The 12,913-nt window shown below is 39.5% G+C and overlaps 1 long non-coding RNA gene across 1 annotated transcript in view; it reads right to left on the reverse strand.

Moving 5' to 3' along the window:
• The window catches only part of LOC143039204 (uncharacterized), a 52,586-nt gene extending 40,309 nt beyond the window's left edge, over positions 1-12,277 (reverse strand). The window contains exon 1 of the long non-coding RNA XR_012967627.1: positions 11,987-12,277. This is a non-coding gene — a long non-coding RNA (uncharacterized LOC143039204). The remainder of the gene's footprint in view (positions 1-11,986) is intronic.
• Positions 12,278-12,913: the final 636 nt, after the last annotated feature.

Here is a 12,913-nt window from a genome sequence, read left to right on the forward strand (position 1 = left end):
TGGAGGCAAGAAGAGAGCCAATTTGCTGATGACCAAGCTTGCGGGGATCAGAGGACGGTCAGAGGCATTTTGCGACAGTTTGGGAAGGTATGCGATAGGAACTTTAAATAAAACCAAGACAAAAGCAAGGCGAAGAGATGTACAGGAAGTGCAGATGTCATAAGATTAGTTTTAAGTATTTGGAATCGCATGTGCCAGGGAATGGAGGAGAGGGGGTGATGAAGGTAGAGGGAAGAAAGTACGTTTTGGGGAACGAGTCACGAAAAATGCAACTGTCTGGGCGTGGATGCAAATATTATATAGTAATTGTGCACGCCATAGTGGGAACCTAAAATATTGACTGCATGGAACTTCTGCAGTTAATACACCGCAGAAATTATGATGGGAAGTGTGGAGGCAGTTGGGGGGAGGTGATAAACATCACTTGGCGAGCATCTGTATTAACAGACTTTAGCATCAAGATACCTTGGTATCACCCAATCTCAGAGCGATTATAACCCACTTTTACCAATGGGTCTTGCCTCCGGTGACTAAAATGGCCTGGCGGAAGCGAAACCATATTCTAAAGCCATCGGGTGGCGTCCTAAACCCGGTTGAGGTGCACAAGGAGGGGGGGGGGGTGCTGAGCCCAACATGGCGCCTCCGTTGTTTATACAAGTGACGGTTATTGCCGCACGTAACCCATTTGCGAGGCAAATATAAAAATACCAATTACGAAAAAACATCATTTGAAAGATAACTGCTACTCTGGTTACAGCGCGTGGGTCGTACCACTTTCATACAAAATTTATTACGCCGTTTTTGTGTTAGTGGACTGGGCTATTTTCACACACACATCTATTTGAAAAAACTAGAATACTTCACTATAGTATTCTAGACTAAGAACGTTTCAACCATGTCTAACATTCGTAAAAGTTTGCTATGTTAGTTCATTATTCAGCTTTGCTACATACGATGGAAAGGTACATTTGGAGATCCGAAAAATTAAATAGTAACCGAAGTCAATTTCACTCAAACGAACACAACGGTCAGCGCTTGTGTAGCCCGTGGAAGCCCAGTTTGATTCCCTTGAATTAGTTTCCCCTTTCCCGTATCGAGCAGAAACAAATCTAGGTTCCTGTCCGATATGAACATAACTTTGTTCAATGCTATTATTTTCAAACTAGAATGGCCGGTACAAAAGAAAACGCCAAATGCGAAGTGGCTGTTGCCCATTGCAAAAACGAAATTTACGGGAACGGTACCGTCAACCTGAACTACTGTAGATCCATTCTAATTACTTCGGGACGCCAATCCTTTTGTCCCATGACTTGGTAACCTCTGTAGGGATACTGGACGTTGACCAATTGGCCTACTTTCTAGATCTTCAATCCTACATTATACTCGACCGAGTATTACAGCCAGCGTTGCCTGAATTCCACACCCTATTTTTCCACACGTTTTCTTTGATCGAAAACTGAACAGTGACTAAGCTATTCCATGTTTGTGATTGACGGAATTTCTATCGGCATAACGGACACACACAACAATGTGGAATAGGAGTGTTGCCACCAACAGATTTCTCTAAACATTAGATGAGAAAGAAAACACAAATAATACTATTGAAGCACATACCATTATAAACCGATGAATATTAGAATACCGTTAATTCTTTCCCTAATAAGGTAAATAATGATAACGTAACAATTATTTTACTGAACAAAAATCACCTAATATTTCCTCCTTTTAAAAGGTCTTAAGAGTTGTCTGACCTATCACTGTCATAGTCACCGTCGTATTCAAATTGTGGCACTTGTGATTGTGAAGAGGGATCAGAGTCTGAGGAGGTAGTATATGGATTCTCTACGGTATTTTCTTGATCAGTATTACTATCAGAGGAAATCTCTGTCAGGGTTTTCCCCAGTACTACTGACATAGTCTTCGCTAAGATCTTCTATTGTATGAATCGGAAAATCGTCATTTGGCTCATAAAAACGTAGCACACTTTGGTCGTCGCTACTAGTATTTTCTGGGTCATTCTCTTGATTTTCTGTATTTAGGGAATCCTCTGTATGGAAAAGCTCTTCAGTTGGTCCATCATTGTTTATCTCATTTTGGTCGTCATTATTAGTATTTTCCGATTCATTCTGCTGATTTTCTGTATTTAGGTTATCCTCTGTATGGAAAAGCTCTTCACTTGGTCCATCATTATTTACCTAATTTTCACATAACTTAAGTTGCGACACCTGTAAAAGAGGCAATATGTTACTCTCTCCGTTTCAGCTGAATAACTGGACCTCACAAACCACCTTGACCATGTTATCTTCCTCTGCTAAGCACCCTTCTCTTGTATCATTACAATTTTACGACTGTTAGTGTATAGATATAGATATTTAATGGAAAATTTGGTTATTAGCAATCCATTTTATGTATAACATTAACTAAACATAACTTTGCACACAATAAGCTAGAGGTCCCAGAGCAGATGGAAAATGTGGAAATATTTTTCCACACTGTGTAGTAATCCGTCCACGTTATCCACGCCAGTTGCCAACACTCGCTAGATTCCCTCACCATGAGCGATATTTCCACGAAACGGCAAAGCTGATTACAGCTGAACTTCACTTTCGTTTAGGTAAAAATTTGTAAGTGCTTACGCGATATAGCAATAGATAAACACACGGGAACACTTTTTCAGTAACTGAGTTGCATTGGATATTCTAAACGGATTTTGAAAGAGTTTTAGGCGCTGATTTCAAATCTGAAATTAGTTTTTCTCTACAAGCTCTAGTTTGTATGCAATTTGAGGTTAATGAAATTGTACATATGTGAACTTGCGTAAACCATGTATAAGCATTTTAACGTCCATATATATTAGATAGCTTCTAATATTTTGATCATTCTTCTTTTGTTTCAGTTCAAACATGGCTTCCAGAATGAGACATCATTGCAGAAACAAGCCTGATGCCTTCTGCTACATATGTGGATGCTACACACTCAATCGTCAGAGACGTAACATATCCTCGTTCGTCAAGCGTGCCTACAAGGCATATTTTGAAGTTCATCTTGGTGATCAAGACAAGCAATGGGCTCCTCATGTTGTGTGCCACAATTGTGAGGAAATGCTTCGAGACTGGACCCAAAGGAAAAACGCAAAGGTCTGCCTTTTGGAGTTCCAATGATTTGACGCGAACCCACCAACCATGTAACTGACTGTTATTTCTGCATGGTAAACACAACGGGTGTTGGGAAGAAAACCCCGACATAAGATTACGTATCCGAACATTCCCTCAGCTATTCGGCCTGTTCTGCACTCTGAAGAAGTACCTGTTCCAGTTTTCAAAGGCTTGCCTTCATTGGACAATAAAGACATTGGACATGATACAAGCCAGCAAGACAGTTGTGTGACAGTGACATTGTCAGAAAAGTGTTCACAATCGGAGGACTGTTCTTCAGACACTGAACCTTTCCCCATCCCTAAGCCTCTTCCCCAGGCTGAACTGAATGATTTAGTGCGGGATTTAGTTCTTTCAAAGAAAGCAGCAGAGCTTTTGGCATCAAGATTACAAGGCAGAAATTTTGTTGATCACTCTGTTAAAGTATCATATTTCAGAAAGCGTGACCAGCTTTCCGTGACCTTTTCAAAAGACAGACAGTTTGTTTACTGCCATGGACATCCCAGGGCTTCTCAAGAAACTGGGTGTACCTTACTATAGTCCTGCTGAATGGAGACTTTTTAGACAGTTCAAAACGCAGTCTAAAGTGTATTCTTTTACATAATGTGGCAATGTTTATGGAGCAGTACCTGTCGGTCACTCAGTGCATTTGCGGGAAGGACTATGATGATGGTCAACTTTCTTCTTGGACAACAGAAAGGTTTCACCAAGTTTCCATGTTTCCTCTGTATGTGGGACAGCCGAGCACGAGACAGACATTGGGTCCAGAAGGACTGGCCTATTCGTGACACCCTTGAAGCAGGCATGCCAAATATCATACAAGACCCAATTGTAAACAGAGATAAGATCATCTTTCCTCCTCTTCACATCAAATTAGGTTTGATGAAACAATTTGTCAAGGCACTGGAAACCGAAGGTGAATGTTTCCAACACATCATCACAGCTTTACCAGGGTTATCATTTGAGAAGATCAAAGCAGGCGTGTTTGATGGCCCACAGATTCGAACCCTAATTCGTGATGATCAGTTTGTTGCTAAGATGACCGCTTTAGAAAGGGCAGCATGGGTTATCCTTTGTGGCAGTCGTTCAGAACTTCCTTGGAAACAATAAGGCGGAGAACTACAGTGAACTTGTGAACAGAATGCTCCTCGCTTTTCGTGATCTCGGGTGCAACATGAGCATCAAGCTTCATTTTTTGAACAGCCACCTTGATCAGTTCCCTGACAACCTGGGGGCTGTGAGTGACGAACAAGGAGAACGATTAAAATAAGACATAAAGATCATGGAAGAACGATAACAAGGGCGATGGGACGAAAGTATGATGGCTGACTACTGCTGGAGCATTAAACGAAATTGCCCAGATGAAATGTACAAACGCAAAAGTTACAAACGCAAATTCCTGCCTGAAAAAATACACAAAGAAATTGATAAGCTTCCATCAGCTGTGGTGATGTTCTGAAGGATGCTAATCTAACTTTGGGATAGATGTTCTGTTAATGTTCTGTTTCTTTTGCCTTAATAAATGTACAGAAATGGCTTTCATACTGTTTTAAGATTCAAGTGAACAAAAGAATTGTGGCTTGATATTGCAATTTCCTATAATAACGAAAATTTAAAAAATAAAATAAAAATGTCAAATTGCATAAAATCTGTAGCTTGCAGACAAAACCCGACTTCAGATTTGAAATCAGCCACACTCAAGTTGACTATAGAAAAGTCTTTTTTTAAATGCAACAAAATGTGAGTGTTCCCCAGTGTAATTTTTGTAAATACATAAACGTAAAGAGATTTTCTTAGCAGAAATAAAATTGGGTATTTGTTCAGCTATGCACATGGGCGCGATATAGCGTTAGAAATTTAATATTAATTTTGTAAATTATAATACATGAACGTGACGAGATTTTCTTGGCGAAAATGAAAATAAAAAATACCTTGCTACAAGCAAATGTGCTAACGAACGAAGTTGCATAGGATCGGGACGCCATCTTATCGTCTGTCAAGTTTGTCGTCTGCCCGGTCTGGTTGAAACATCAGTTACAAGATTGACATCACGGCACTTAAGACAGTGCCTCGCGAGGTACATATTCTTGAAGGAATGCTATGGATCTGAAATATATTCATTCCTTTCAGCTGCAAGAACCTTATATACCCCGCAATCTGAGAGAGTGTACAGCCCGCCAACGTCTCACGACGATGATCCGGATGACAAATTGCAGGCACTAATTTATTAAAACAGGTTAGGTTAGGTTACACAAATTTATCCTTCATTTCTTCGACGTCGACATTATGATTAAATTGATTATCATAAACATGCCGTACCATTCGTCCGGCGCGACTTCGTTAGTTACGAAATCTGTTTTGGCAACGTTTTTTTTTTTATTTCCGCCCAGAAAATTGCATATTACGTTGATACATTATAATTTACAAAATTGATAATTAATTATCTATTGCTATATTGCGTCCAGGTGCAAAACTGAACATTTACCTAAAATTGCTAAAAGAACTAATGAAGTCGCGGCGGTTGGTTTTGACAGATGGCGGAATGCAGATGTCGAGGAAATGAAAGGGCGATAAATTCGTATATTCTAACCAACGTAACCTAACCTATATTTAATTCTGTACCTCAAATTCTTACAAAAGGGGTTGTGCCAAGCTACACAGTAAATTTATTTGACTTATGAACAACATATGGTAATAGTAAATAGCCATCAAGGTCTAACAGTTGCAGTGGAAGAACTAAAGGAATACCAATCTGTTGAACTGAACGAATTGGTTAAAAAAAGTGCTGTGTGCACAACTAGTTAAAAGACTGGGTATTCTGGATGCAAAGACAGTTTATCCTGAAAAAACTGGAATCAGAATGTAAAATGGCCAAAGCTTGGAAATGATAAAAACGACACTAGACCACAATCCAACTTGCAAGGGGGAGTGGAACAAGATTGTGATTGCCGATTGACATAAAAGTAAAAATAGAGGAAACGATTTAGTCATGTATCGAGTGGCAGAGTTAAACTCAAGTGTTACATGAAAGAATCTAACATTACAAAGTGTGGATTTCATGCAGGCATGTGGGGTGTAAGATAAGATTTATAAAGCATTCAGGGTTGGCCAAGTGAGACCTGATAAACACTTACCACTGCTTGTAAAAATTTACCGACACGAAAACAAAAGTTGCAATCTTTAAAAATGTAAAGAATGTCAAAGACAATGAATTTTACAAGGCCTTTAGGGTAACATTGCACAAAAAGGAAAAATCAAGAAACAGCCTTGATTAAAAAAATAAGCCGCAAGGAAAGGGCATCACAGTAACCAGTCCACCATGGAAGAAATTAACCAAAGTGACAGAAGACACACATGGACGGGGACTGCAACTGGTGCAATCAGAGCAAAATTAACAGACAAGAGGAATCAACACAGGAAGGAACAAATGGAACAAGACAAAACGAAATGACAAGCCCTGCAAGAACTGCCAAAGAGTTCAACAGTAAATACAACTTGCTCAAATAATTGGTTTAAAAACCAAGTTATTTGTTCTATTTAGTAGACACCTTTGGTTTAGGTAAGCAGCTAGAATTAAGTGAAAGACTGAAGATAATTGAAAATACTCTTCAAATCATTGCACTGCAAGAAGTAAAAGCAAAGAACAGTAAATATATGAAGCTGGCTGAGTACAAAATAGGTACAACAGTATAATATAAATGCAAAGGAAGGAAGAGGATTGTTGTTTTATGTTAAGAATGACGTACTGTGCAATACAGTAGAACCAAGTACAAATTGTGGATATAGTTGTGTAGAAATTAGATCCAGCAATGGTGATAACCTGCTCATCACATCAGCATACAGAGTCCAATAGTTCCGCAGAAAATGACCGTTACAACTTCCACAAGAAATCAATGATACAAGTTTCAAATAAACTAGTGCTGGGCAACTTTAATCTTCCCTCCATAAAGTGGGATAATTACACAACAGACGAGGGTATGTAGGGATTTTCTGCCATTTTTGTGGAAAGGATTAGACTTTCTTCACTCGACATGTTAAAGAAATGACATGACAGGAGACTGCAGGAGTAACACCTTAGACCTTGCATTTAGTAATGAATCAACAAGGAAATCCAATTGACTTGTCCTTTGAGGAGAAGTGATCATGCGTGTTCAAGTTGTATGTGACCTTCAGGATATGGAAGCAAAGGTTAAAGACACGTACTATGTATGAAAAAGACTATCAACGTACGAGGAGAGAGACATTGATTGGGACCAATACTTACCAGCATACTTACCTACTGAAGAAAAGTGGAGAAAACTTGCAAATAAACTTAAATCATTGACAATTGTGTGCCAAAAAAGAAACGTTCAAAGGGAAGCAAATTATGACAAAGGACCAATAAAAATCTACCAATGTTGGACAACTCTGGACAAAAATTAAAATGAAACAAAGGCATTGGGATAAACTGGTAGAATATAAATTGGTAAACAAAATGAAAGTGAATGTGTACAAGTTGAAGTGCAGTACAGGAGAAACAAGATGGGAAACCAGAAATGCCATCAAAACCAAGGAAAAGGAAAATGCAAAACATGTCAGAGCCCAACAATATTCATCAAAAACCAGGGCCAAGTCAAGGATAGATCTATACATAGATGACAACAATCTTGTGAAAACATCAAGTGACAAAAGGCAATGGTTCTTACAAATTCAGTTCTTGTTAAAAAAACAAAAACAAAAAAAATTGCCAAGGATTTATCCCAACTACATCCAGGTTAGACCACAGATAAAATATGAAATCAGAAAGGGTCGCAAAAACTTAAGTCACCAGGTCCAGATAGTATTCACCCAAGAATTGTTAAAGATCTGATGGAAGAACTATTAGTACCATCGAAAATACAGTAGTTCACTGGAAGAGGGAGTAGTTCCAGAGGATTTGAATATTGCACAAATAACACCAATATTTAAGGGGAGCAAGAATGACCCTGGTAACTACTGACCTGCAAGTGTAACTACTTCAGTAAATTAATGGAATCAGTCCTGAGAGAAGCAATAATCCACCATATGAAAACTCAAAACTTGTTTGCTGATGAACAATTCGGGCTCATCTCTGGCAGATCAGTGCTTCAACCGATTCAGGTTTTGGACAAATGGATGGAGGTCATTAATGAGGGGAAACCCATGTCTTATATTTCATGAAGGCATTTTACAGTTTCCCACAAAAGACTACTGGCCAAGATAAAAAGTTATGGAATAGATGGTAATCTGTTCCAGTGGATTAAAAATTGTCTGGCAGAAAGCAACAAGTAATGGTTAATGGTGAGGCCTCTGACTGGAGGGAAGTAACCAGTGGGGTGCCTCAGGGATCAGTGCTGGGGCCTCTTACGTCATGTTCATCAATGATCTTCCGGATGCAGTCATGGGAGCAAGGTACATCTTTATGCAGATACCAAGATTTTTAGAACAATTCCAAATGAAGATAATTGTAACAAGCTTCAGGAAGGCATGAACTAAGAAAATGGTCAAAGATGGATGCTCAATTTCTATCCAATAAAAAATAAACATAAGAGAATATATCTGATGCTAAAGAACAAGAGTACAAGATGTATATAACATAGCCAACACTACAAATGAAAAAGACCGTTTTCAATGACTACCTAACATGCACAGAGCACTTAGCCGAGAAAATCAATAAGGCTAACAGCCTTCTTGGTATTACGAGAACTTATGTCCACCTTGATTTTTCCATCCTGAAACCGCTGTACATTGCAATAGTAAGGCCTCATTTAGAATATGCTTATCAGATCTGGTGTCCTCAACTAGTTAAAGACAAGGGCTATTGAAAATGTTCAATGATGAGCCACAAGAATGATAACAGCTGAAAGGACACGATTATGAAGAATGGCTTAAGAAATTAGATTTACCGACACTGGCCTACAGAAGATAAAGAGGTCAAATTGAAACTTACAAGATTATTACCCAGAAACATTACTAACAATGTACAAGAGGTATTTGAGATTAGGGAGGGCAACGCAACTATAGGAAATTCAAAGATTTTTAAAGTGAGCAAGACTAAAAATGATTTTTCAAATCTGGAGGTAAATACTTGTAATGATTTGCCAGAATGGGTGGTCAATGCAGATACCGTTTTACAATTTGTTTGAATCAAGCCGAGATCAAATATGGGAAAGCCAAGAACAAATTTAATTATAGAGCACAACCACTACCACATTATATGCCAGGAACAACGGCAATCAGCTTATCGAGCTGGAGTCAAAGGAGCCTCTTCCAGAACTTCATCTGCGAGTATCTAAAGATCATCCGGATCGTGGTCGTCACTGATGCTGACGGCCTGATTTTGTACATCGGACAATTAACAGACGATGGCAGAACCCCATGTTCTCTCAAGTCCAAGGACGCCCTATGGCTATTGTATTTGTAACAGCGTTTATTAACGTCACCTGGAGTTTGAGAACACTGTCCAAAACGTGAAAGCCATCGTCTAAGTCTGAGGTTCTCATTAGGGGTGAAATTTCCCCAGGGAGGAATTTTGAGTTGGGGGGGGGGGGGGTGAATTGTGACCACAGTAAGTTTACGGGGTGAGGAAAGCAATGATAGGTTTTGGCCTATCTGGTCTGTCACCTGGGCTGTTAACCTGTGCTGACCCAACTTAATTTTGGAATTGAAAAAATTACGCCGTGCGACAGTATTGCACGCGTAATATCATCGCCTATGATGTTACACGTGTACAGAAACATGTATTTTTGGATTTTTTTTCCAATTAATGCCTTTTGTTGCCTGCTGCTGAAATCTACATTGTTGGGAGGTGCTAAATAGGTCACAAGTAAGGGAAATGAATGTTACGTAAATTACGTTAAGTCTTAATACGTATCAAGGAACTACGCGCTAGAGAAAACGGACAATCTTGGAAAGGAGGGGGGAAATGACATTCTGACAAATGGTGAAAAGTGTACAGCCAAGCAAGGGAAAGAACCACTGGAACATCTGTCAGAGACTCAGACGCATGCCGTCTGTACAGTGTCCTAGCGGCTTCGTTCGTTTGTAGATGTGCTTGTGGCAAGATTTTTGGTTATTTATTCCAGCCAAGAAAATCGCATCCTAAGCGGGCTACACACTATCAAACATGTTTGTCCAGCGTGTTTGTTTAAACATCGCCACAGACTATAACGGGTATTTGATCAAACGTCAATGTACCTGCCGACAACGTCCCTTCAACACGAGCCAAAAGCGTGCATAGCTTTTTTATCCTATAGCTGTCAGTTGAAGCTGGTCCGTCGTTCGAAAATGAGAAAATGGACTCAGCCGTAAACGGTCTGACCTGTATATTTAGACCTTGGCTTTTACCCTTAGCCAATGAAAAGCCTGCTATGCGAAAGAAGAGTGTGGACGAAGTTGTGGTTCAAGTAGAAATGCAAATTATCTCATGACTGTCTGCTGAACGAGCAGTTTGACCATCGAGTATCAAACTGCTTGTCAAACCTTCCAACCTGCCCACACACAACATTGTTTTCAAATGGTTTGATCAAACACCTTGTTCGACAAGTTTGTTTGAGAGTGTTTAGCCCGCTCTACGTTCATGTATTTCAACTTAATTTTCTAACGCTATATAGTATATGGCATTTGTGCACAAATAAAATAATACCCTCGTTTGTTCCCGTAATCCTGTACGGGTCTAGTCTCCTTGTCCGTGTTAACCGTAGTTTACAAATTGACGGGTCTCACTGTTGTTGAGAGAAGAGATGAAATCACAGTTCACGAGCTCCCAGCCGTCAACAGACCCTGCTTTTAGAGAAAATGCCATACCCGAACGCGCTCCATCTCAAACAAAGCCCTTATCTCCACGGGGCATAAGGTGACGTATGCACTCTTGTTTCACCAAATATCCTTAACCGTTTCATGTAGGTTTGTACATCAAGGTACACGCAACTGGACAAGTTATTCCAGGTAGATAACATACTAATCCCATGTTATCATAGAATAAACCAAGTTAGCTAATCCAAGAATATTACTGGTGTTTCTAGGATGTAACAGACTAGTTTTCTAAAATAAACTGTTCGAAATTATTAGTTTGGACGACTAACCGCCAACATTGCCACTTGCACATACTACCATAACCAAAACTACAATCGCCTGAACATCACAGCGCAAGTGAATGAACAGGATTAGTCTTCGGCTTCGCAAACGCCAATTAGCAGATGTAGTCGATAATCGAACACGTTTGTGGCCGCCTATACACGTACCCAACCTAACCTATCCTCACCCCCATTGGTGATGGCCACATACAAAGAAACCATTGCAAGAATGCAAAGCCTAACTTAACTCTTAGAAGTAAGATAAAAAAAAATAGAATTGGATCGGCGTCTTCACCGCTTCCGTACCGGATAAGGCTTGCATTCCGGCTTCCACAAATTTCCATAGCACCATACCAACAAGTTAACCACAATTCTCTTGGTAATGCATTGAAATAAATGTGGTTGCTCTAGTAACACGCTAACGCATCCTCCTTTTTCTCTATTGCATTTAAATGATCTTTTTATACGAAATTGTTAGGGTAGGTAAAGTATTGGACACGCATGTTTCAATGTGCTTGCGTGCTTCCGGAATTTTACCACAATAGAATTTTCCGGTCAACTCCAGACCATTTCAATCGCGATCCTCTGCCGCAAGTCAGGCCCTCGGTTAAACATGTTCAACAGAAAATAAAGTTTATACATCACCGCAGCAATGGCTTTGAAACGTCCTCAAGTGGCTGGGACCGTGAACCTAACTTGGCAATACATATACAGCGTGTAATTTGAACTGAACATTTCAACATCGTTAATTGTACATACCTTTCCAATCCAGTTTCCCAAGGAGATACGTGGTAGTACGGTAGATTATTGCTTGAAGATCTATCGTTGATGGAAGCATTGCAAAGAATTTTTTTTTTTACTAAGAACTATTACTATGACGATATACTATAGTCACCTATTTATCGAACACAACGCGTTCGTTTAGTCTATTGTAATCGCAAGTTTGTTTTAACTGCTATTTCTAGATACAGTAAGAGTTCAATCCAAAGTCGAGTTTCATTAATTGCTTTTCACTAATTCATGTTTTTGCCTGGACCAAGCCACCTCGTGTATTCTTGGAACCGAATCTCTGAAAAGAAATTGATGCATATTATCACTACTGAGCAACCGGAGGTACACAATTTATTGAAAATCTAAACTATTTACCAACTATTTCTGCTCGTATTATGGTTGTATAACAAGTCCAGCACCAACTAACCACGTCACCTCATGGTGCTGTAGTTGCGTCGACTAACGGTCTACGACTGAGGCATTTTCGGTTCGAGAATCAAAGCTTCAAACCATATTCGAAGCGATTCGGAACAATTCTTGATTCATGTATGTTTTTTTTATAATTATTCTTTCTTTTTTTTAGGGCACCACGAAGCTATTATATCAATTTCCGTTCCAACTCTATTTTAACAAAGGGATAAGTCTGTTTTGAATACGTTGACAAAAGGAAGATAAACAAAATTAAATTGTTTCTATACTTAAGCTCGTACTCTGCACCTCTAAACCGCGTCCACACTTGTTGCATTTCCAAGTATCGTATCATCTTTGCATACCACCTAGTGATACGATACGGTGCAACAGGGTCTTGTACCCACTTGTTGCACCGTATCGTATCACTAGGTGGTACGCAAAGAGGATACGATAGGTGGAAATGCAACAAGTGTGTGGACGCGGCTTTAGATATTATTATATGAG

The sequence above is a fragment of the Oratosquilla oratoria genome, chromosome 26 (assembly GCF_046742065.1).
Source record: "Oratosquilla oratoria isolate Oo_2021 chromosome 26, ASM4674206v1, whole genome shotgun sequence".
Taxonomy (NCBI): Eukaryota; Metazoa; Arthropoda; class Malacostraca; order Stomatopoda; family Squillidae; genus Oratosquilla; species Oratosquilla oratoria.